Source organism: Amblyomma mixtum, chromosome 3 (genome assembly GCF_055824585.1).
Source record: "Amblyomma mixtum isolate Tamu chromosome 3, ASM5582458v1, whole genome shotgun sequence".
Classification (NCBI taxonomy): Eukaryota; Metazoa; Arthropoda; class Arachnida; order Ixodida; family Ixodidae; genus Amblyomma; species Amblyomma mixtum.
The window spans coordinates 252045881-252070749 of record NC_143014.1 but is presented as its reverse complement, the minus strand read 5'-3'; the positions used below and the strand labels follow the sequence as shown (position 1 = coordinate 252070749).

General features: G+C 48.9%; 1 long non-coding RNA gene across 1 annotated transcript in view; it reads left to right on the top strand.

The window, feature by feature from the left end:
- The window catches only part of LOC149354348 (uncharacterized), a 28749-nt gene extending 15790 nt beyond the window's left edge, over positions 1-12959 (top strand). The window contains exon 2 of the long non-coding RNA XR_016291308.1: positions 12831-12959. This is a non-coding gene — a long non-coding RNA (uncharacterized LOC149354348). The remainder of the gene's footprint in view (positions 1-12830) is intronic.
- The last annotated feature ends 11910 nt before the right edge of the window (positions 12960-24869 follow it).

Sequence of the window (24869 nt, the reverse complement as noted above, 5' to 3'; positions counted from 1 at the left end):
ACAAGAAAATACAAAACAGCCATGCTACCAGAGAGGATGCTTCCTAGATTCGAGCAACGACAGCATGCCTGTGCAAAAGTGTATCTTTCGGCAACGCCAGGCGACGACCTGCGCGCTGGTCCCAGACTGCCCTAGTCGTCGCTAGGCCTAGCTGGTTTCGCACCGACGCCGCAGCTGAGGGCGCTTCGGGACTGGCCAACGCTCAGAAAGGTGCTTCGCTCGGCACCCTTTTACTGTGAACTCGTCCCGTAATAAAAGATATGTTCGATTTCCACGACGCCTTCAGCAACGGAGCTTGCAGACGGCAGGCGAACCGCACCAGAGCAGCGGCACTAAAGCGGCTACGGGATGAAATTTGCTTGCATCGCAGTCATTACTTCTACCAGCAACTCGGTATTGGTTTGGTTGGTTTATGGGGTTTAACGTCCCAAAGCGACTAAGGCTATGAGAGACGCCGTAGTGGAGGGCTCCGGAAATTTCGACCACCTGGGGTTCTTTAACGTGCACTGACATCGCACAGTACACGGGCCTCGAATTTCTCCTCCAAAGAAATTCAGCCGCCGCGGCCGGGATCGAACCCGCGTCTTTCGGGCCAGCAGCCGAGCACCATAGCCACTGAGCCACCGCGGCGGCAACTCGGTTTTGGCCAACGATCGTCAAAAACGATGCATTTTTGACATTCATATATCCTAGGGCTTGCTATGAACGTGAACAAACAATACTATCGCGTTTTTCAGACGCCGGCGGTCGGCACGAAGGCTGGCAGGCCGGCCCGGCTCCGAGGAGCGCATCTACGTCATCACGACGCTTCCGCTCTCCGCGTTCGCATTGGGTGCCGCTTCCCGTCGTTGCGTTTGCCGCGAGCGGCCCGTCGTTGACATCTAGCAGGCTGGACGCAGGTGACGGGCTCCCATCGGACGTTGTGACGCCGCTCGCAACGGCGCGCCGCAGTGAATCGCACTCACTTTTCGCACGTGTCCCCGCCTTTAAAGGAAGTATGTAACGAATTAAAAGTCGCTTGTAAATGTTTTCAGTGCTTAGAAATGATGCTAGGAAGCATTCACACCAAGTATGAGTCTTCCGAGCTGAGCCAGCAATTTATTAGCAATTTTTAGAAACCGTGTTTTTTAAAATTCGCGGGACGATTGATGTTCTCATAGTGACCGATATTGGAACTAAAACCGGGAAAATAGACGCCACTGTAGTCGGATACAACTTAAGAACGCTTTTCCCCTTCAAAGGATCCCCTTCCAGCCAATGGCGTAGGCCGGTTCTCATGACCCTGCTAGCGTGGCAATTCAGGGAGCGGTGCCACAATGGAGAGAGGGGTCTATCCCTGACCGTGGAGGGAGGAGACGATCCCCTTTAATCTGCTACTCACTGCTTTGTGACAGTAGCATGGTCATGAGAACCGGCCGACGCCATTGACTGGAAGGGGATCCTTTGATAGGGAAAAGCCGCTACGTTAATAAGTTGTATCCGACTTTAGTCCCGTGACGTCGGCGGGCCACTACACGCTGTCATTCGCTGGAGCCACGACGTCACGGGCACACTTCCGGTAGCCGTGAAAATAGTCTGCTCTTGCCACCGCGCGACCCCCTCGGGCATGACGCGAGCCAGGGCATTGCCCTCACGCATATGTTTTCAATTTACCTCTGCCGCTCCTTTCTGTCGCGAGTTCGGGAGCCACTTGCAGTGCCTTTGTCGCAGTGACACGCAAAGAAATCGGACGCGCGCCGCAATCCAGGAAGGCGAAGAGAGACTAGAGAGACGCTGCCCACGCTGCTGCTGGAGTGCTGGGAGCGACAACCGGAAGTCACAAACGGAACGTCAGCGAATGACGTGATCATGGGCGGGGCCCAGACCCAGAGCTGTTTTCTTTATTTTTCTTTTGGTGCCCCACGTGTTTGAGTTGAGGGGGGAGAGTAGGAGCGTAATTTTTAATCGTCTAAAACTTCGTTGTTATTGACGCTAGCTCAAAAATTGTTGCGCTGGGGTGACGAGTGATGGAATGTCTACCACCCGCCTGCTTTACGTAATCTCAATTAATTTACTGCATAGTCCCTTTAACCATGGCTAGTTCGGCTATAGGTTGACAAAAACTAACCGAGCGAGTGGCGGTTCGCAGCAAATGCGGCTCGCTGGTGCGTCAACTGCGCTCACTTGGCTTCGGCTGTGGCTGTGCCCCGCTCATCGTGCGTCACTGCACTTTGGTAAAACGTCCCTAAAACTTTGGTTACCCTACCAGCGTTGTGACGTCAGCGTCGATGGCGCTAGCGAGGGGTCTAGATCGTGAATCTTTGGAACCGAATTAAAATATTTTTTAAACGTTTGTTGTGTCCAACAGCTGGCTGTGAGTGCCCTTGCATACATAGAAATCCCATAGCAGGCTTTATATAGCTTCAAAATTTGGTGTCTGCACCCCTTTAATGCAGGCAATAAACTATTAGTCTGCTCAATGATTTAAAAATTGTATTGGTCTGGTTTAAAGCGAATTAATTTTTTTCTCTCTATCACAGAAGCCAAAAACGTCAGCGTTGTCAGTGTTGCCAGAGCCTTACAAAATTACGAGAGCATGTCGTACAAAATTCAGAGTCAAGACAATGCAACTCGCCTTTAATAATACCTAAAAACCTCCTATGAGTCTAAGAAAAAGTGTATTTCAACATTTAGTTAGGTTTCATAAAATATTTTTATTTGCGCGAAAGCGAACGTAGTGATTGTGGCGCCACACGAGCTTGGCGTAAGACGCGAGAACCATTTCAATGGCCATTTAAATTTGCCGTGTAGCAGCGAGGCACCTTGTTCGAGTTCGATAGCGATTGAGAATTACGAAGGCTCTCGACTCGATAGCCACTGAAACTTATCCGTTGCTACAGCGACATACAGCACCGGATTAATTGCACTAATTAATCTAATTACTGTTACTCAATTATGTTAAACTTCTTCCTTGCAGTGATGTGTAACATGTGGACATTATTACGTTTACTACTAATAATGCTCATTACTACAATATGACGTAATCATGGTTAACCACACTGACTAGTGCACGCCTATATACTATCTTAGTCAAGCGATCCAGTGAGCTACGCCGCGCCGAAGCTCGGCGCAGCGACCACCTGTTTCTAGACTAAGATCCGGTTCCTAGGGGCGCCGTTGCTAAACATCTGCTACTCTGCTCGAAGCTCCGGCAACACGCAGCGAAACATTGGTTCAGACTAGCGTAGTAGAGCTTTCCCTTTAAAAGCAATGCAAGTTAATTGATGCAGCCGGCAGACAGAAGGAAAGTGGAAGCGAGAGGGCTGGGCAACATGTTGATGTTGCCAGCGATGGAACTGCCAGTCAGTTGTCGCGGTAGCCGGAATATAGTATATACTTTTTCGTGACGCCCATGCGCGGTTGTGGGTCAGTGCCCTACATGCAGCTGATGCACACACTTAACCGACTAATTGCTCTAAGCGGGTGATGATAGTCAAGGAAAAGTGGTTAGCTCGCTGGCGGTGACGAGTAGGTGCTTTCCGATCTGCAGAGGCTTGTAAGCTATCGCGGAGCGATGCCTCAAATCACAGAACTGAGCTCCTTGCACGACAATACCTCAGTCGCATCACGCCCCTGGCTTCCTTACTTAGTAATTTTCAACTTGCTCGTAGTCAACAGCTTGCATTCCAAGAATAATGACCTTTTCGGTTAGAACACAAATTCAACGCACTTTTACAGTTTTCATTTTCGGTTTAAACCGAAAACTCCAACCCCTGAGTATAGCGCTGTTCACGTTCAATACATGGCAATATAAAGCGGTAGAACAAGCTTGCTGCATGCGTTGTCCGTGCACACCCGGGGACGCAACAAAACGAGAGGCTGCCCAGCTGTCGTACGACCCTTTTAAGGCTTTCGTAAACCCTCATCTCATCTGATCTCTCAATCATGAATACTTTCACTGGTTATTTTTTACGCAAAAGTGATCAACAAGGCGGCAGCAAGGGATACTCTTCACCTAGCAGACGACGCGTTCACCGCGCGGGACCATTTCTGGCAACAATGGCCCAATGTTGCCCGCGCGCCGCCCTTTGTTCATCCCCCTGATAGCATTCACTATCATCTACAGCAGACTGCGCTTGAGAAAAATGGGGCTGATTAAGCGAAGGAAAATAAATTTTGATAGCCAAAGTGGAGGATCCGTCCATTGCGCGAGTAAATACGGTACATGATGCGGTCGGCACAGGCAGGGGGCTGAAGAAACCTCCCCTGAAGCGGTTCGTCTGCCGCTGCTTACGTAACTGAACGAGGAATTGGCGCTAGCGTCTGCAGTAAAGAGCAACTTCTAACCGCGAAAAGATTCTGAAAGGAGGAAAGATAGCTCTCTCTCTCTCTCTCTCTATCGGTTTTGAAATTTTGACTCGCGCGGCGGTTGGAACCGTGGCGGACACCGTCAGGCGGTGCCATGACAAATACGGTAGTGTTTGGTTTTAAGGCGAAAGCCTTTAATGGCTCACACTGTCGTGACCAAGACGTGTTAGCAAATTTGTCCGCGTTTCAGATTGGTCGAAATGGTCGTGACGTCACTGCGCGCGAATTTTGAAGGGTGTCCACGGAGATATGCGAGACAGTTATTGCGTAATCTCCTTTCCTCAAATACAATTCATGGCGGCCCCTCTTTTTCTTCTTTCACTCCACTTCCTCCCTTCCTGTATGGTGCGGTTCATGTGTCCACCGAGATGAGAGAGAATTACAGCGCCATTTCCTTTCCTCAAAAAGCATCGCGCCGAACGGGTGGTGGCGTTCCGTGGATTCCCTGGCAGCGCTACAACACGCTGTCGCGTTCCACTCCTAAAGGCATGAGTCATTAATTGGCAGTTAATTGTTTGTTTGTTTGTTTATTGGGGTTTAACGTCCCGAAGCAACTCAGGCTATGAGGGACGCCGTAATGAAGGGCTCCGGAAATTTCGACCACCTGGGGTTCTTTAACGTGCGCTGACATCGCACAGCACACGGGCCTCTAGAATTTCGCCTTCATCGAAATTCAGCCGCCGCGGCAGGGATCGAACCCGCGTCTTTTGGGTAAGCAGCCGAGCGCCATAACCACTGAGCCACCGCGGCGGGGCTTTTGGCAGTTAATTAATGCACCAACAGAATGTGAAGTGAACGATCGCGTAGCAGAATGCAGCACTCAGGCTTTCGCCTTTCACCACTTTAGCCGCTAAAGTTCCTCGTAAATTTTGTGCTCGTGACCATACAAAAGCGATACCAGCACGGATACGACGGGAGCACTACCTGCGCTGGCTTTTTCGGGTGCCTTCACTTATTTCGGCGCCTTGGATCATGGACTATGATTTGGTCACATGCTGTTGACGAAGCAGTCATCGTGTTTGGTCCGCAGAAGAGTCAGCACATCGTGGGATCCGATTATGCCTCTGTATGTTAACGAATTGTATTGGTGTCCCGTATATTAGCGTGGACAGTGAAAGCCACTGCGTTATAGTGGTTTGTTTTGAAGCGTTTGCTTAAATACTAAACAGTTTTTCTGCAATTACCTACGATTGTAAGGTACATCGTGCGTGAATTAAATTGCGTGCACTCAATGTGTACAGAATAATCCCGCTCTGATAAGGCCACTTTGGCTCCCATATGCGGCAAATAAGAGCCATTTGTCGGTTTCAGTGAGCAGCGCGGTACGGTAACCTAAGTGCTGGAGTGACTGTATGGCCATTCTCCCGGTTCCAAATGCAGTGCATTTCCAGAGTGAATGGGTAAGGTCTGCGCGGCAGTGGAGCCCGCAGTGCGAGCACGTTACCGCGGTGATGCCGGGCCATCGGCATTGCGCCACAGTGTATGGGGTATCATAAACATTACTTACGAAGACCTCTTGGGAACGTGTAAGGCGGGTCTTGCACAGAAAGAGGACCGGCTGAGTGAGTTCTCTGATGCGACAACGATTTGAAGTACGGGGAGACGCATGGGCTTAGTGCATGGCAGCTACCTAGGAGGCTTTGTAGCCTAGGAAGTCGTACGGGTTGGCTCTGAAGGTGCGTGAATGAAGAACTGATCGTCCCACCGGCGGTAGCTGCAGCGGCATGTGCCGCCATATTGTCCCCGGTCACACCCGTAGGGCCCGGTGTCCGAATGATTTCTATCTGATTACCAACCTGTGCATGCTTGCTCAGAATGTGTTGGACGGCCGTGGCTGCGCTATCCTGCGAGGCAGGGTGAATAATTTCTTACTAAGCCGCGTGTGAATCAGTGAAAACTCAGGCTGGTTTGATACCAGTGTGTGGGAGGGAGGCTGTGGCTCCACAGATTGCGAGTTTCTCAGCGTGCAGGGGGGAGGGGGTGGGTTGTAGAAGGAAGGTGGCATGTGTATACACTCCCGAGTAGACGGAGGTCTGCGTACAAATCCACGCCATTCGAGCTCCGTCGTCAGAGAGAGCGGCATCAGTGTAGATGTCGAGGTTACCTGAGTGCGCATCCGCAAGCTGACACGTTGCAATGAACATGTGGAGGGGTACATTGTCGCGAGCTACGGGTCGACAAAAATCGCCAAAGGCGATCGGTGTATCCCAAGGGTGTAGAGTCTGAGTGAGCGGGGGAGCACTGTCAAGTCGCTGGAAGTCCCAAACCAACATATATATATAGCACAATAAGACAAACGTACTTGGTTGCTCGAGGTAAGATGCGAAATTGAGAAACGCTTCATTTAAGTAAACATTTATTGGGAGTCGACGTTTCGGACAGAGTCTGTCCTTTTTCAAGACTGAAGTTACATGGTTCTCGCTTCTCTTCTTAAAGAGTCTTCATCTGTACAGGTGTTCGACACATCAGCCAAAACAAGCAGACGATGCAGAAGGAAGTGCGGCCCAAGGAAGAGAAAAAAAAAAGATTTTTTTAATTTTCTTTTTTTCTCTTCCTTGAGCCGCTCTTCCTTCTGCATCGTCTGCTTGTTTTGGCTGATGTGTCGAACACCTGTACAGATGAAGACTCTTTAAGAAGAGAAGCGAGAACCATGTAACTTCAGTCTTGAAAAAGGACAGGCTCTGTCCAAAACGTCGACTCACAATAAATGTTTACTTAAATGAAACGTTTCTCAATTTCGCATATATTATATAAGAAATACATGAAATGCATGTTCTGTGCTTTCTGTACATTGGCCCAGCGCTGCGGTTACCATTGTTGACCGGGTTGACCAGCAGAGCAACCTGTTTTAACATGCCACAGCAGCAAAGAGAGTGTAAGAAAACTCAAGTAAAGCGCGGCGCGCGGCCCCGCGCACAGCAGGGGGACCACAATACATCCACCTACCTCCCCTAGCGGGCCAGATTTTGGACCAGTCTGCGTGTGAAGCAGATGTCATGCGAGCACCCCACCTCCGCGTGTTTCGGCCGTCCGTTGTCATGGGTATTAATACACCGTAACTGCGCCACCAATCCTTATGAACATAACTGGAGAAGGAATTGATGCGACCGTCTGTAAATCGTGGCCGCTGGGAGGTATACTAAGTTCCCTGGCACAGGCGTGCACATGTCTTTCCTAAAGCAGGGGCCAAAGTTCACAGTATCGCCTCTTCATGCCTGCCGGGAAGCAGGAAAGAATATGGCACATAATTTGCGGTCCCTCGGCCCCTTCCCCTGCGGCTATGGCGGTTGGTAAACGACGGCACCGGAGAAAGTCCCGCGGCGCGTTGAAGGTCAGCGTTGGTGCGTTAGGATCGACACAGCTATGGGAGGGCAGGGCGGAGACACCGGCAGGAGGGCGATTTCAGTGCAATTGCACTAAGGCCCGCATTCTCGCAAACATTCGATAGAGGCTTTTAGCCGCACCCTACGGTAAACACGGCAACTGCTTCAAATGCTTCAAGTGCTGTGCAATGTGGCATAGGCAAGCCTGTAAGCGGTAGCCACGGCAACGCGTTACCGTATTTGCCGTACGGCTGTCCGGCTACGCTAAAACTGTCTGATGTCTAAAGCCGATTCGACCTTTTTGGCAGGCTGCCTAGCGTGTTGTGGGCAACCTGTCCACGTGTATGCGTGTGCGTATATATTGTCAGGTGGCAATATATAGCAGTAGTTTCAGGGAACACTCAGTAATTTTCAAAAATAGGCTTTTTGGTGTAAAATAATGGCTTTTGCAGCACAGTATTAGCAGTTTTGGCGGACACCGGCAAGCCGGTGAATTGTCGTAGGCAGTAAGCTGGTTAACTAATTTCTGATAATTAACTATCACAACTAGGCAACTGGTTGCAATTGGGGACTTGTAGCCGGTCGTTAGTAATAGACATATCAGCCTTTAGAATTTCGAAAACGTGATTATACTCGTCGCTGTGGCTCGACAAAGTTCGGCTACATCGTGCGAAAATACATCTGCTTTTGAAAACCATGCCGACAAAGCAACCTTTCCGGTGAATGTACTATAGTGAAAAAAGCCAAATTTTGTCGAACCACAGCGCCAACGGTGATTGCATTTTGGAAGTTCTAAAAACTGATACGGCCATTATTAGCAAAACCCGGCGCCGAACTATACTAGTTAAAAAGTTAATTATTAAACATTAGACAACCAGCTTACTACTTAAGACGATTCACCTGTCTTCTGGTGTCCACACTGGTTACTAGGCTGAAAAAGCCATATTTTTACCTAAAAAAAAACATGAGACACTTGGTATACATACATCAGATATTTCAGGAAAGGTGATCAGTAATTTTTAAAAATAAGGCTTTTGAGTTAGAGAAACTTTTTGCGGCATAGTAATGCCAGTGTTGCCGGACGTCAAAAAAAAAAACAGGCGAATCATGTTAACTAATAAAGCGATTAACTAAATTCTAATATTGAACTTTTTAACTATTACTGATAGGCACCTGATTTCAATGTGAGATTTTTTAGCCAGCTGAATTACTAATAGCCATACCAGTTTTGAGAATTTCGAAATTTATATTTCCTTCGCCGTTGTGGCTCGCCAGAAATGGGCTACACCGTGCCAAAATACATGAGCTTTCGAAAAGCATGTAGGCACAGCAACCCTTTCAGTGCACGTAACTAGTCGAAATAGCCAAATGCTGTCGAGCCACAGCGGCGAAGGTACTCGCGTTTTGGAAATTCTAACTGATATCGTGATAGGGGACCGCAGCTTCGCAGGGGGGCGCTGCGGACGCCAGTGAAAAGCGCCCTCTCCGACCGACTCCGTATTTTTGTCCGGGCAAACCGGTCACCCCTCCCATTGAGTAGCTGCGCGAGCAGCGCGCTTTCCCCTGAAAAAAAGCCAGTTCTGCACGTACTTTGCACGTGTTGGCCAGCCCGCAAATCTCTTTGTGCAGTCCCGAGCTTTTTCCCTCGTGCTTGAACGCTGGCGAGCTTCAGAGGATTAGCAAAATGTACAGGGGCGCTAGAAAAAAATGCGAACAGCACGGCGCCCACGCGCTGCGCAGTCGGAATTTATCTTCAATGCGTTTTTATCTCGGTAGTAACAAAAAGACGCTAGAGTGGTACATTATTGTATCACGGATGTCTAGCGTATTTGTGTTGCGAGCCAAGTATAAGAGTGACGAAAATAAATTCCAACAGCGGAGAGCCTAGGCACTACGCTGTTCGCATTTCTTTCGGTCGCGGCAGTAAGCTCTGAGATGTAGGTTAAAAGAAATAGTGGACAGTGAATTTTTTTTTTCGCTGCGAACTTGAAAAAAGAACAGCTAGTGGATCAGGCCCACTACGTGAAGCAGATTGTGGACGAAAAAGCCGGTACCGTAACGGCGAAATGTGTATCGCAAGTAAATGACGAGATCATTTAAGACGTGGAATTCGAGGTAAATACCATTTTTTTTTGGCGCGGCCATCTTCGCAAGGTGCTTAATTTCGTTGGGTGACTGAGCACTTCGGTGCATGCAGGTTTGTTGGCCAAATAATAAGGATTTTGTTACGTGTTTCGATGAATAATGATGGAAATAATTTTTATTTTAACTTAAAGTGGCCTTAAGGCGACACGCGAGGCTGAGGAGAAAAACGAAAACACGCACGAAATGCGCCTACCAGCTGCTTGCTATATACGGCTAAGAGAAAAAATGGTCTAGTTTGTCAATCGCTACAACGGAGATAAGCGGTTCGTATATTTGTTTTAATTCCGATTACAGCGCACGCGCATCCCCAAAACAATTATTTGCAGAGCCATCGCTCATATGCAAACGCTCATTCATGTGCAAGCAAACATTTTGATTATTTTTATTTTTGAAATTTTTTACATGTCAAGCAACTTCGAAAATTGAGCCCGGCGTCACAAGTCGGAACATTCAGGCGATCACTGACCTTGCCTCACACGCGTCTGCATAATGCCGCTAGCTGCAGTCAGTCTCCAAAATAAAAAACGGCAAAAAAAAATGAGTTTCGTTAGCGCGAGCTTTACTAAACACTGCATGCTTAGTGAATTACAGCAAAAACTGCGCAGAAATAATATTACGCGTGCGACATACCAAACGTGTTTAGTAACAGGAAAAAGCTTACTTCACCCTGCCCATAGCAGTTATCGAGGCCTGCCGTTTCTCGTTCTCATCCATTTCATACACAACAATTCCGGACAAAAACATTTTTGAATAGTAAAAAATGTATGACCGCATTTTTTTTTCATATACTGGAAGATTTGACTATAGCAATCTCCCATCGCTAGGCTTGCATTTTTTTTTCGTATTAACGTTTTTCCTATCGTCAACTGCTCGATACGAGCGATGAAAAATATTTAAGATTTTGCTGCATATAGAAAGGGTGGACCATTACCTTCAATATTTCCGTTACTGTACGTTACAATTTTCCAATATTAATTTTTTTTCCCCAAGAATGTAGGACATCACCAGGAAATCTGTAGAATTACACGGGCATTCCTTGGCCGTTGATGTTCAGAGAACTATTGTGACAGCCGCACACACAACCAACCAGTTTTCCACTCTTAGAACGTCGCGGAATTCACAGCGAGCGGCAACACCACTTTTGTGCGCCCGCGAGCAGGACGGCACGTGCTCACAATGAAAGAGAGGGTGCCAGCTGCGCGAGCAGCACGCGCGTACCAGCCGACAGGCTGCTGGCTCAATGCGCTCCGCCGGCGACGTGCCCGGACAGCAACGCCAAAATGACCGGCAGGGGAGAAGTGGCGCTGGTGCAGTGGGAGCAAACTTAAGGTGCGCTTCCCTATTGCAAACGGCCGGCTACAAATCTCTTATTACAGTCACGTGCCATTCGGTAATAGGTAAAAGTTAAATATTAGAACTGGTAATCGCTGTACTAGTTAAAACGATTCCTTGTTTTTTTTGACGTCCGCCAACACCGGTATTAATATGCCACAAAAAGCTTCTCTTTACCTCAGAAACCTTATTTTCAAAAAGTAGTGATCGCCTTCCCCGAAACACCTGAATACACACACACCTGGGAACCAGCCCACTGTGCGTGTCAGGTGCCAGTTAATGGTAGCGAGAGGATGCTCGGGAAGAGAAACCTGGGTCTCACAAGCCCAACGCGTGGCAGCACCTGCCATCGCAGGTCAGTGGCGCATCGCTTACCCGCTGCACCACTGCGCCAGGAGTGGCATGATGACTCCCACGGATCTACGAATGTAACGTGTGACCAATTCGGCATATATGGGCATTAACAAAATGATCCCCATCCGAACAACTTAGTGACGTGAACAATGGATCCGAACAACGGAACCGAAGTGAAAACCTAAGTGCTATAGCGCACCTAGTTCACATTAGGCCTAACTAGGCATATACGCAGTTTACCAATATACCTCATGAGAAAGGTACAGTGGTGAGCAGCCTTGTCTAGAGCGCTTGAGCAGTGCGCACTTGGTAACAAAAACCGAAATTAGAGAGCAGCCCCTCATTACAGGGCAAAGTTTTCGTGCCTGCTTTGTTTACGAGGCTATCTGGCGCTACTTCCGTGCAAGCGTTGCAGCTGGACCCTAGAGGCTGTCACAAAATCTGGATTTGTTTGCAAAGAAGTGCACCGCCCGAGCGCTCTAGACAAGGCTGCTCACCACTGTACAGTCTTTGTCAAAAGTAACCAGGCTGCATGGTTTGCTTCTAGCTTGTATAGTGTAGCCCTTGTGACTTTCCTGAAGACCAAAAGATGTTGGAAGGTAAGAAGACCCCCAGTCCTTACCTTTAACGACCATTTCAGCTTCAGGCAAGCTGTAAGGGCTCCACTGTACGAGCTAGAAGCCAGCCATGCAGCCTGGTTACTTTTGACAAAGACTGTACACAACAGCTCTATCTTACCGGTACTCATCTACGGGGCACAAACGTGGACGCTAACGAAAAAGAACGCAGCGAGCTATCGAAAGGAAAATGATAGGCGTAACGTTAAGTGACCTACAGGAAGAGTGGGTCCGAGAACAAACTCTGGCTAATGACATCCTAGTCAAAATCAAGAGCACGAAATGGGCTTGGGCAAGGTATATAAAGCAAAGGCGACATAACCCGATAACCGATGGTCCTTAAGAGTAACGCACTGAATTCCAAGAGAAGGCAAGTGTAGCAGGGGGCGGGGAAAGGTGTGGATGAGATTAAGAAGTCTGTGAGGCTACAGTGGCCGCAGCAGGCACACTGTATCCTTTTCTTCCTTTTTTGCATTGCATTGTGTCGTATTTTACTGTATTAGCATTGTTATTCTCTTTACTTTGTATTTCAACTGTTCCCCCCCACCCCCCTTATGTAATGCCCGAAAAGGGCCTTTAAGGGTACAATAAATGAATGAATGAATGAATAATTAGAGAGAGATGGGAGAGCCGTATGTCCTGCAGTGGGCGCTGTCAGACTGATAATGATGAGAACGATGACGCGAATCAACCGTCACTTTTTTTTTTGCAGAGGCAGCCGTACATGGAAAGTTCTACGAGGTCGTCGGCGTCGTCCGCGCTCGCCTCTCAACCTCCCCCGTTCGCCTTAGTGCTGCTCCCTTCCCGTCGACGCCGGATGCGTTACGCGCCTGCGGCCAAGGTGAGTTCCATGTCACACTTTTCGACGTAGTTTTAGCGGGTTGCCACTGGCACGTATCGCTTATTCCTAAATATAAAACTGAGGGAGGTGCTGAGCGCTGCGGAGCCGCAGTTCTTAATTTCTGGTCGTAGGTGATGACACTGACGGAAGTTTCATAAGCGAAGTTAGTCTGCCGACACACGTGTGATATCCACCACGCACTGAGTTCGAAGGCTGACGCGTCTTTCTGGTAGTATTAAAAACATTGAAGAAGGATGGATAGTTGGGCGAGTTTGTAATAATACATCGTGGGAGGGAACAGCGCGAACAAGACGACAGACGAAGCAAGAGGACACAAAGACGAGCGCTGTCTCGAAACTGAATTTTTTATTGAAAAAAGAAAACATATATACATCATAATCACGTGAGCAAACAGAGCAACGAGCATTGGTCTAGCGGAATCAAGATCACCAAACGCACAATACGCCACGTGGTGAACTCCGAACAAAGGCACCCCTGAGAACCGAAATGAAGCAAGTCACGAATTATCTAAAAACGATACTTCTTTGTCAACTAATGCCAAAGAAGGCTGGCTGATACACTGTGAATCTTTATTCCTTATGAAATAAGCTTCCATGATCTCCCTGGTCAATTTATCCCGGTGTCTAAACAAAATTTTAGTTTTTGTGACCAAAGGGCGGCACTCTTTCTGTTTCTTTTTATCATTTTCCTTCCCACAATCGCGGCAGTGATCTTTAAGATGAGAGTATCTGGTGTCTGATAGTGAGTTAAGATGTTCCCTCAGGCGAACGTTAATACAGCGGCCTGTCTGACCAATGTAGACTTTTTTGCACGAGAGTGGAAGTTCATAGACTACAGAGCATGCGCATTCCACCAACGGTAACCTGTGAGTAACACGGCATTCGAACGGACTAACTCCTAATACATTTTCCTGATTCGGTTATTTCGGCAACGTGCGAAAAGTTGGTGCGGCTGGTGAGGACGCATTTCGTCAAGTCAAAGAGGGACAAGGCATGTAAGAAAAGAGCGGTCATCCCCTACATTCACAAAGTAGCCCATAACCTGAAAAATGTAGCTGTTAGGTTTGAAGTCGAAGTTCTTTTTTCGGCACCTTGTAAGTTGAGCGGGCTTTGCCGGGCCGTTAGGAACCGTAGTGAAAATGTATTAGGAGTTAGTCCGTTCAAATGCCGTGTTACTCACAGGTCACTGTTGGTGGAATGCGCATGCTCGGTAGTCTATGAACTTCCACTCTCGTGCAAAAAAGTCGACATTGGTCAGACAGGCCGCTGTATTAACGTTCGCCTGAGGGAACATCTTAACTCACTATCAGACACCAGATACTCTCATCTTAAAGATCACTGCAGCGATTGTGGGAAGGAAAATGATAAAAAGAAACAGAAAGGTGCCGCCCTTTGGTCACAAAAAACTAAAATTTTGTTTAGACACCGGGATAAATTGACCAGGGAGATCATGGGAGCTTATTTCATAAGGAATAAAGATTCACAGTGTATCAGCCAACCTTCTTTGGCATTAGTTGACAAAGAAGTATCGTTTTTAGATAATTCGTGACTTGCTTCATTTCGGTTCTCAGGGGTGCCTTTGTTCGGAGTTCACCACGTGGCGTATTGTGCGTTTGGTGATCTTGATTCCGCTAGACCAATGCTCGTTGCTCTGTTTGCTCACGTGATTATGATGTATATATGTTTTCTTTTTTCAATAAAAAATTCAGTTTCGAGTCAGCGCTCGTCTTTGTGTCCTCTTGCTTCGTCTGTCGTCTTGTTCGCGCTGTTCCCTCCCACGATGTAGTATTAAAAACAACAAACAGCAACTAGAACAGCTGTTGCAATGAAAAGACTACATTTAAACCCATGAAACGAAAGACACATGTCGTCATACCTAGGTGCTTCAGGGAAGCCCGTTACAAACTAAAAAAAAACGCCTTTTGAAGTTTTAAGGTGGTTTCTGCCACATACCAATACTAGTGCTTGAAAACTTCAGAAACATAAATCATGTTAACTACTAAGCTGGCTAACGATTTTCTCAGAACTAACTTCTATTACAGTTATGTGCTTGGTAGCAAATATGGGTTTGTAGGTGACCAACTACGTGTTTTTTTAACCTTGTGAGTTGATTGTAACATAACATTCCTTAGAGTCCTTTCACTGCGGTGCAAAAAATCGTTTTTCAAAATACCAAGCATTATTTAGAAAGAGCAAACATTTATTTATTTATTGCAGACGCGTAGTGTGCCGCACGGCATAACACGTGATGATAGTGTTACGCGGCGGCCAGCCGAAGAATGAGACGTGGTGAACCATGGCTATGAGATGATTTAATGGCCGCTGGCCTAGCACGGGCGCTCCGTCCCGCGCCACTGCCAGCTTCGTCTTCGTCACACTACCCGGGGCCTCCGAGCGATCGTCCCGATCGGTGACGAACAGACGGCGAAATGGCGATGGTCTTGAGTGAAGGATCGAACAATATGTACAAGATGGTGCAGTGCTGGCCGCCACGATGAGAAAGATGAGAGAATGAGTCCCGGTCAACGAAGCATCCGGGCCGTAGGGTGCCAGGAGCTGACGGCCGAGGTCTCTGGACGCACCGAACGGCAGAGGCAGGGGGACGGTGTCTTCATGTTTGGGTCAGTGGGGTCTTGGGTCGGTGGGGTCTTGGGTCCGTCGGGTCCGTCGGGTCTTGGGTCGTCGTGTAGTGTGGTCCGGGCGGGGGACGGGACTGGGGTGAGCGTCGAGGTCGGTTCAGGTCGAGCGGGCTGGGGCACGGCCGTGCGGCGCTGACCAGGTACTCACGGCCGACGTCCACGGCAGGCCCAGGACGCCGAAGCTCCGTGACCAGGATGGCGATGAAGGGACCCCAGCACCTCACACCAAATGTTACGCGGCGGCCAGCCGAAGAATGAGACGTGGTGAACCATGGCTATGAGATGATTTAATGGCCGCTGGCCTAGCACGGGCGCTCCGTCCCGCGCCACTGCCAGCTTCGTCTTCGTCACAATAGTAACGATTGGTATAATACGTTACAAAAAAGCATGAAGCGCGGCTGTGTGCATAAAATCGCATAAGCTTCGGGCGTAAATGTTTTTCGTTAGCCACAAGTGCACACTGGAGTCATTGTTTGAAGACAGGCCTGCCTCTTGAAGAGCACGAGTGCGCACCAGCGAAGTTCCTGGCATGTCCACAATAGGTGGTGGACATTAGTGTCGGAAGCGGGTGCTTCGCAGTGAGGGCATTTTTGCGGCGCAGGAGTGTTGTCACTTTGCCACTGGTTCCGAACTGGAAGCATAGGGCCACTCCGACCCGCAACCGCCTCAGAGAGACCTCCTCCACCCGTGATAGGTTGGGGGGAAGGTGGTAGGTACACGGGGGAATTAGAGCACGTGTACGATGCCTGAGGGAGGCTAAATATGTCAAATGTGTCAGAAGTGGATCTGGTGGCAAAGAGGCAGGTGGGATTTGTGGAACGTCAGTCAAACGAGTTATCATGTCAGGTGCGATGCTATGGACATCTGTGCGAGCTTGAACCCAGTAGATGAGTATAGGCACAGGGTAAGATTGACAAGCAGCACGTATGGCCTGGGAAACCCAAAGGGTACCACGGACCTTCTTTATATGCTTCAGAGCTTCTTGTGAATGAGTACATAGGTGCACCTGGTTGTAAGGAGGGTCGTCGGGTAAAGCTGCTATGGCATTTAAAATCGCTTTCAGCTCCAAAGGAAGAGATGATGAAGTGTCAGTACAGTAGATCTGTCGACTGTAGAGTTGAGGGTGTCTCGGGCTTATAAAAGCAGTTGATCCCCGTGTTGGGGTTATGGCGACATCTGCGTAAAGGACACAGCTATCATGTTGCATAGAAAAAGGTGGTGGTAAAGGCGGTGAGAACTCCGACTTCTTATGACGAGCAGGCTTCTTTGGTGTAATGTGACAGTATTCCCATGAAGGTGGTTGAGGCTCGAACATCGGACGAAGAGAAACTTTCCGTGCTCTATTGGTTTGTCGGTGGGTAATTATTTCTTCCAGTGTGTTGAGCTGCGCATACTCCTGCAACAAATAGGAGTTGCTCGGGGTAGGTCAGTAATGACTCGCATGACTTTTTGGTTCAGTGCTTCAAGTGTGGACCACTGACGTTTCGTAAGTTGTTGAAACTGAGCCTGGTATAGGAGCCGAGGTTGAAAGGCAGTACGAACAAGTCGACGAGCTGTATCTGAATTGGCACCTCCAGAGCAATTGGCTATTTTGCGGATGAGGCCAAGAGTGTTTATAGCACTCTTGAGCATCGCTGACAACCAAGCCGTGCCTTTGCCCGAAGCATGAACGTGCAGACCCAAAACATTGGTATGTTCTTCCACTTCAGGGCGTGGTGCATTGTCAATAGTGAGCACGAACGGAGTGGCTTTGAAAATACGGCGGCCAGCTTTACTGTCCACATGGACATAGCAGGACTTGGAGAGGTTCAGGGGGAGGCCAATGTTGGCAAGAAAGTTGTGAAGAAGATTGAGGGCATTTTGCATGGAATCCTTACTGCACCTGAGCTGAGCGGTTTGTGGACCAGAGAGTGATGTCGTCTGCGTAGCTTGAATTTGAACATTAGGAAGAGCGGAGAGACTGTGTATCAGATGAATGATTGCGATGTTAAATAGAGTTGGGGCTAAAACTGAGCCCTGCGGTACTCCGCGATTAGAAGTGAAGCGGCCTGTGGGTTTACCATTAACGAGGATAGCAAATGTCCGACGCGAAAGAAAGGCATGAATTGCTCGACATAACTGCAAGGGCATGCCAAGTGATGACATAGTGTTTAGAATGGCTGCGTGGAGAATGCTGTCGTAGGCCTTCGTGATATTTGTTGCTAGTAATCTGCGAACGAGATGGCTGTGTGGTGAGCGACGTATCTCGTCGTTGGCAAAGCGGTCAAAACCATTCTCAGCTCCGTATATCCTGATCGGAAACCAATTTGGCCTCCTGAGCCGGAGTACCCGGATTTGAACCCGACCGCGGCGGCCGCGTTTAGATGGAGGCGGAACGCAAAAGGCGCCCATTTTTGGGACATGGCATCCCACCGCTGCCACCACTGTTGGGACTTTGGGGCATCCCACCTGAAGTTTTCAGAATATGCACTTTCTCGCTAGTGGCCACCCCTGCGCCTTTAGCTTCGTTATTTCTCTGAGTTAGGTGCTGGGCAAGTAGGCTTCGCTCGGGAAGAAATGGCTGAGCCTTGGCAGGTGCTGCCACTGCTGTGCCCACAGAAGATTTGTTCAGCTGACGTCGAAGCAATGAGCTCTCGTAAGGACCAGCATGTTGCTGATGCAGGTTTCGTGCACTTGATGTCTCATCCAATGTGACTGTCACATGTCTGCTCCGGCTCATCTGAGTCGGGACGGGGGTGTACCCGGAGTACCCGGATTCGAACCCGACCGCGGCGGCCGCGTTTAGATGGAGGCGGAACGCAAAAGGCGCCGCCCATTGTTGGGACTGGGCATCCCACCGCTGCCACCACTGTTGGGACTTTGGGGGATCCCACCTGAAGTTTTCAGAATATGCACTTTCTCGCTAGTGGCCACCCCTGCGCCTTTAGCTTCGTTATTTCTCTGAGTTAGGTGCTGGGCAAGTAGGCTTCGCTCGGGAAGAAATGGCTGAGCCTTGGCAGGTGCTGCCACTGCTGTGCCCACAGAAGATTTGTTCAGCTGACGTCGAAGCAATGAGCTCTCGTAAGGACCAGCATGTTGCTGCAGCAGGTTTCGTGCACTTGATGTCCCATACAATGTGACTGTCACATGTCTGCTCCGGCTCATCTGAGTCGGGACGGGGTGTACCCGGAGTACCCGGATTCGAACCCGACCGCGGCGGCCGCATTTAGATGGAGGCGGAACGCAAAAGGCGCCCATTGTTGGGACTGGGCATCCCACCGCTGCCACCACTGTTGGGACTTTGGGGGATCCCACCTGAAGTTTTCAGAATATGCACTTTCTCGCTAGTGGCCACCCCTGCGCCTTTAGCTTCGTTATTTCTCTGAGTTGGGTGCTGGGCAAGTAGGCTTCGCTCGGGAAGAAATGGCTGAGCCTTGGCAGGTGCTGCCACTGCTGTGCCCACAGATATGTTCAGCTGACGTCGAAGCAATGAGCTCTCGTAAGGACCAGCATGTTGCTGCAGCAGGTTTCGTGCACTTGATGTCCCATCCAATGTGACTGTCCCATGTCTGCTCCGGCTCATCTGAGTCGGGACGTGGGTGTACCCGGAGTACCCGGCTTCGAACCCGGCCGCGGCGGCCGCGTTTAGATGGAGGCGGAACGCAAAAGGCGCCGCCCATTGTTGGGACTGGGCATCCCACCGCTGCCACCACTGTTGGGACTTCAAATTAGACCAATGGTCGAGAGGCGACGGCCGACGAACGTCGGAGGAGTTCGCACCGACAGAGAGGAGGGTAGGAGGAAGGGTCCGCGTCAGCGCCAGCGTGGCGGATGATTCACGCTGGAAGCCGCGACATGTCTGAGAGAGTCTGGGCCTGCTTTGAGCGACGGCGGGCGCGCAGCGCTTGTTCCCAGAGAGGCCAGCCAGCGAAATGTGGGCGCCGGCACTGCACCATGTGCTGTGCGATGTCAGTGCACGGTGCAGTGAAGAGGAATCTGAACTCGTCTTTTTGTCGCCGGAACTCAATCTACACGTTCCATGCATTCTTAGAAACCTCGATTTATTGCCCTGTGTGGCCGATTTTCATAAATTAAACCGGATTAACGTCCGGCTCCCGCCTTTTTTTTGAATTCTCACCCGTACGGTGGGCGGGTGGGTGCAGACAAAAGTGCCGGATTTCTTCGCGTCGCATGTTGCAGAGTGTATTTTTCTTCGTTTAAAAAACTGTTGTGGCATCGCCTCTTCTATGGCTACGAACTCCCTATTGGCAGAAACCACCAAATCGCGTTCAAAAAAAGTGATTTGGTAAAATAGCTACATAATTAGGATTGATTGGTTCATGGGGGTTTAACGTCCCTACATAATTAGGATCATTAAGGCGAAAGCCTTTATAGGCTCATGCATGAGCAAAGTTTCCGCAGGATTTGTCCGTCGTGAGAGAGCGTCCGCGCAACCTGTTAGTCACACTTAGGAAAGACATAATTATTTACGACTTCTTCAGTAAATAGACTTAAGTTTCGTTTATAACGAAATTCCGATACAGGAAGACGCAGTACGTCGTAACGCGAAATTATCACGTGATCAGCATATGCATGTGTGACGTCACAAATGATGTCTCAGGTGGGGCTGACTATTGACGTCACAGGTGGCGTGACTGATGTCACAGGTGGCGCCACTGCTCCCCGGCTGCGCGCGCGCTCATCTGTGCTCGGCCGACGCTTGGTCTCCCGACTGAACGGCACTCGATGACACCCAAGCGAGTTCCTTGTCTCCTGCTACCATGTGCGCTCAAAAGTGCCTGAAAGGCTTTCGCCTAAACGCACTTACGGAGACTTAAGTGCTACCCTGAATTTTTTTTATTGCAACCTACGTCCGCCTCGGCTGACACTTTCTTCCAGGAGAGATTTTCTTTGTTTCAAACTCATTATTATTTGGAATTTTTGAAGGTAAACACCCTTTACATGGAATAGTGGCCCCCACAGACCCGCAGGGCAAAGAAGTGACAGCGGTGGCTGCATCGCAGCCTAACCCTGGCATAATGAGTGCGGCCGCTCAGTGCGGCGGACGCGGCCGTGGGTGGCGCCGTCCCGTGAGCAGGTGTGCTTCACATGCTTGGTGCCCACCCGGAAATCTTTAGCCAGATGTGACACATTATGTAGTTATCATCTCAACGAAACGTACAAGATAATTCCCCATAATTCGTCGTCGGCCCCGGTCACATCCACTGCAGCGCTGCGATCTCCAAATGATCTCCAAGGAGCCCTGTCTTTGCACAAGCTGCGGTTAGTGTGCCCTTAAACATTTCCTATTTCATTTTACTCCGAGTGGCCGTCTTTCACGCTGCGTACGTTTGCCTTATCTTGGAATCTACTCGCTCACTGCCAAAGATAGTCGGTTACCTGTTCCCCGCAAGGTAATCTAATTAGTCCAAGTTCGCTGTATAACCCACGCTGCCTTTTCTCCCCATGATGTTTCATTTCATTCATTTCATCCTTAAAGGCCCGAAGGGATTACTTAAGGAGGGGCTAACAAGTGGTTTTGTGTAAATGCACTCATGACCAAAACATAGTCATTGTTCCTCATGTTACTCCTGAAAACATGTTACTCCTGTTCTTTTCTTTTGCACAGCTCGCTGTGCTGTCCTCAGTTTGCCTTCATGCTTCTTTAAAGGGACACTGATAACAAGCTGAGGTTGACCGGTAGAGAAAGATTCCCGCGTTCTAATTTCGAAGGCGGCACTTTCAGGGCTTTTTTTTCAGAGGCAGAGGTGCAGTGTTTATTTGCAAAGCACCAGAAAGACAGCCATCAAAACGCAGTGCTTCTATAAAGACAGGTTGCAAGCCCGCATTACGAAAAAAGGCGAACCATACTTTATAATAGTGGACGGCTACTCCAGCACCAATGAATGCAAAAGCAGCACAGGTAATTACAGCAATGAAGCGCTGGTTTGCTACATACAGTGTATACCAAGAGCTGTACAGCTGGACAAGGGAACCTGCTTCACATTAGAGGAACTGCACAAGTTTCAAGAGGCTAGCAGTTTCAAAAACATACGAGGTCTGTTAGAAAAGTATCCGACCTTTGGCCGAAAAAAAAACTGGCATAACTGGAGCAATGAAAACATAATCACCTTCAAAGTAGTCTCCTTGGGACTCCACACACTTCTCCCAGCGGTGCTGCCATTGTTGGAAGTATTCCGAAAAGGCCCCTTTCGGAATGGAGTTTAGCTCAGGTGTCGTTGCAGCCATAATGTCCTCTCTTGTCTGAAATCGCGCTCCTTTCAATGACCTCTTGATTTTCGGAAACAGCCAGAAGCCGGAGGGGGCCATATCAGGATATCAGGTGAGTAAGGAGTGTGTTGAACTACAGGAATCTGATTTTCGGCAAAAAATTCTTAATCAAGTGCGAGGAATGTGCAGGGGCATTGTCGTGATGGATGCGCCAATTTCCTGTTGACCTCTGCTCCAGTCTCTTGCGCCGCACAGCATCACGTAGGCGATAGAGGACATCCCTGTAGTACTCTTTGGTCATTGTTTGACCCTGCTGGGTGCGTACTCGTGGTGTGCCACTCAGCGGGAGTGAAAGAAAGCAGTCAGCATCACTTTGACGTTGCTGCGCATTTGGCAGGCCTTCTTTGGTCTTGGTAACGTGGAATGCTTCCACTGTGACGACTGGGATTTGGTTTCCGGATCGTACCCGTACACCCAAGACTCGCCACCAGTGATTATGGTGTTGATGAAGTCGGGGTCACTGTTTGTGGAATCCAGCATGTCCTTTGAGACTTCAACATGAAGCTGCTTTTGCTCCATCGTGAGCAGCTTCGGCACGAATTTCTCCGAAACTCTCTCCATGGCCAAATCTTCGGTGATAATGGAATGTGCAGAAAAATTGCTGATGTCCACCTCTTCTGCAATTTCTCGGATGGTCACACGACGGTCCCGCATCACCACAACGTTCACTTCGGCAATGACCCGGTTATTTCGGCATGTTGATGGCCGACCGGCGTGTGGGTCGCTCTCCACCGATGCGCGGCCGTCTTTAAACCAGTTGTACCACTGCTTAATCTGTGTGCTGCTCATAGCATCGTCCCCGAAAGCAGTCTTAATATTCCGAATGGTTTCCACTTGGTTGTCGCCCAGTTTCTGGCAAAATTTGATGCAGTAGCGCTGCTCCTGTCGCTCCGCGATTTTCCTTGCAATAAAAAACCGACGAGAGCACTGCGCACTGCCTCACTGAAACGCTGCGTCCCAGCGACTGACGCTATCGGCAGGCGGGAAAAAAATCGTGCATGCGCACGAAAGTTCAAAGTCGGCTGGTGAAAGCGCGCTTGTTTCATATACCATCAGGTGTTCGCAAAAAAAAAATAAAGTCGGATACTTTTCTAACAGAACTTGTATTTCTAATCAATCGTATACCGGGCCCAATAACCTTGCCGAGCAAGCTGTACAGAATGGAAAGAACATACTGAAATAATGCTGTGTACTGAATGGATGTGGCATTCAGCTAGCAATGGTGATCCTCGGGTACATATCTCATTATAGAGAAGCTAAAAGAGTAGACAAATGTAAGAACACATAAAGGTAGTTAAAGGTTTAAAAACATGACTAATAAAGATGAATGCTTGCCCTTAGCCAACAAGCTCAGGACATACTCCTGCAAAGAGCTCACTCACATTCCCTGAAGCAGGTACCAATATCTGCAATAGTATGAGCAAGTGAAAACGCTCGTTGCTGTCAAATGATGGCAACCTTTTTACTAAGGATATCTCAAGCCTACAACAATAAGCGTGCTTGTGCATGAAGATAGTTTAGCCGCATGGGCCTAGATGTCATGAACTTCCCACGTCTGTGGTGCGGGTTTCCTGGTGGCTGATTAATGACGACGCAGTGCTATCACACAATTCCGATGTGAAGATGAAGCCCGTGCTGAAGGAGAAATCATCACAGCCTTCAGTCATGGTTGCAGCAGGGCACGTCGGCCGTGGGTAAGAGATCCACGCGCTGTCTTCAAAACGGTTGGGAAGATGGAAGGGTGATAAGCCCGGTGCCCCTCTTCGTTCGCTTTTTTGTTTGCAACAAAATGCTTGCTGCATATTGTGGCGTGGGGCGAGGGTTTCCAGTTCGTGCCATTCTTGTTTTGTCCCCGAACGAGAGCTATCCATTGCTGTCGCCGAGATAGTTCGTAAGGTCTGCTGGGAAAGCTGTAGAACTTGCTCCCTGGTGAGTTCGTATAGATGCTTGTGCAACCCACAACGCAGCAATTCATGTTTGACCTGGGCATATTTCTATTTCCAAGCACTATTCACAAACAATCACAACTGACAACCGGGATGGTTATAATTTCTGCGGTTCTAATTTCGAAGGCGCCACTTTCACGGAAAACGAAACTTTTATGCTTATAAATGAAATATAAGCACTGCCACCACCGGCCGTTCTCACAAGCAAACTGCAATGACGTCAAGACTTGTTTTTTTTTCTCGGGTGTATCTCTGAGGCTAGACTACAGAGCCATTCAATTCCAAATTGTGATTACAGAATCCTTTTCGGGTCCTGACAGCACGAGTATGAATCGAATAGCCGGAAAAATAAATCCTATTATCTGAGCAGTATATATGCCTTGCGCTGCTGGACAAACATAAGTACAGCCGGAAAGAGCCGAAGAAGCGATTTTTACTAAGATCAAAAGTTACACAGGGTTGTCCTCAATGTCCCTTTAACCTACAGGTTTCAGCCCCTGTGAGTTCTGGTTGATAACAGTTTCACGCTTTCCTTTTGAGTGATATCATTTGCTGTTCAGTGCCAAATGCATTCTAACCTGACCTCGTTCCGTTGGCGATTCGTTTCGCGTGGTCCGGAACTGCGGTTACAACTTGGCACAGATAGATGCGCACCCGCACTGCTCCCCTGAGTTGCTTAGCGCGACAATATAGTCAGCACATCGGAGGTTGCCCAGTTGTTCTGTGTTGCATCTTATGCTTAACTCTTCCCTGATCAACCTTTGGATGAGTGCCTCTCAGAAGCGTGTAGCGAATAACAGCGGAGTTGTGTACGCCTGTCGTACCACCTCTCTCCTGCAGTGAAGAACTATGGCTCTGCGCAGTCTGCGCAGATGTTTTCTAGTTACTTGCACAGGCTTCCTCCACTGCCTGATTCCGCAGTGCCTGCATGACTGCTGAAGTTTTAACCGGTTCATTTATAATTTATAAAGGTTATGCACATATACAGGCTCGCTTTATGCTGAACATCTCTATATCTTTATTGGCGGCACGAAT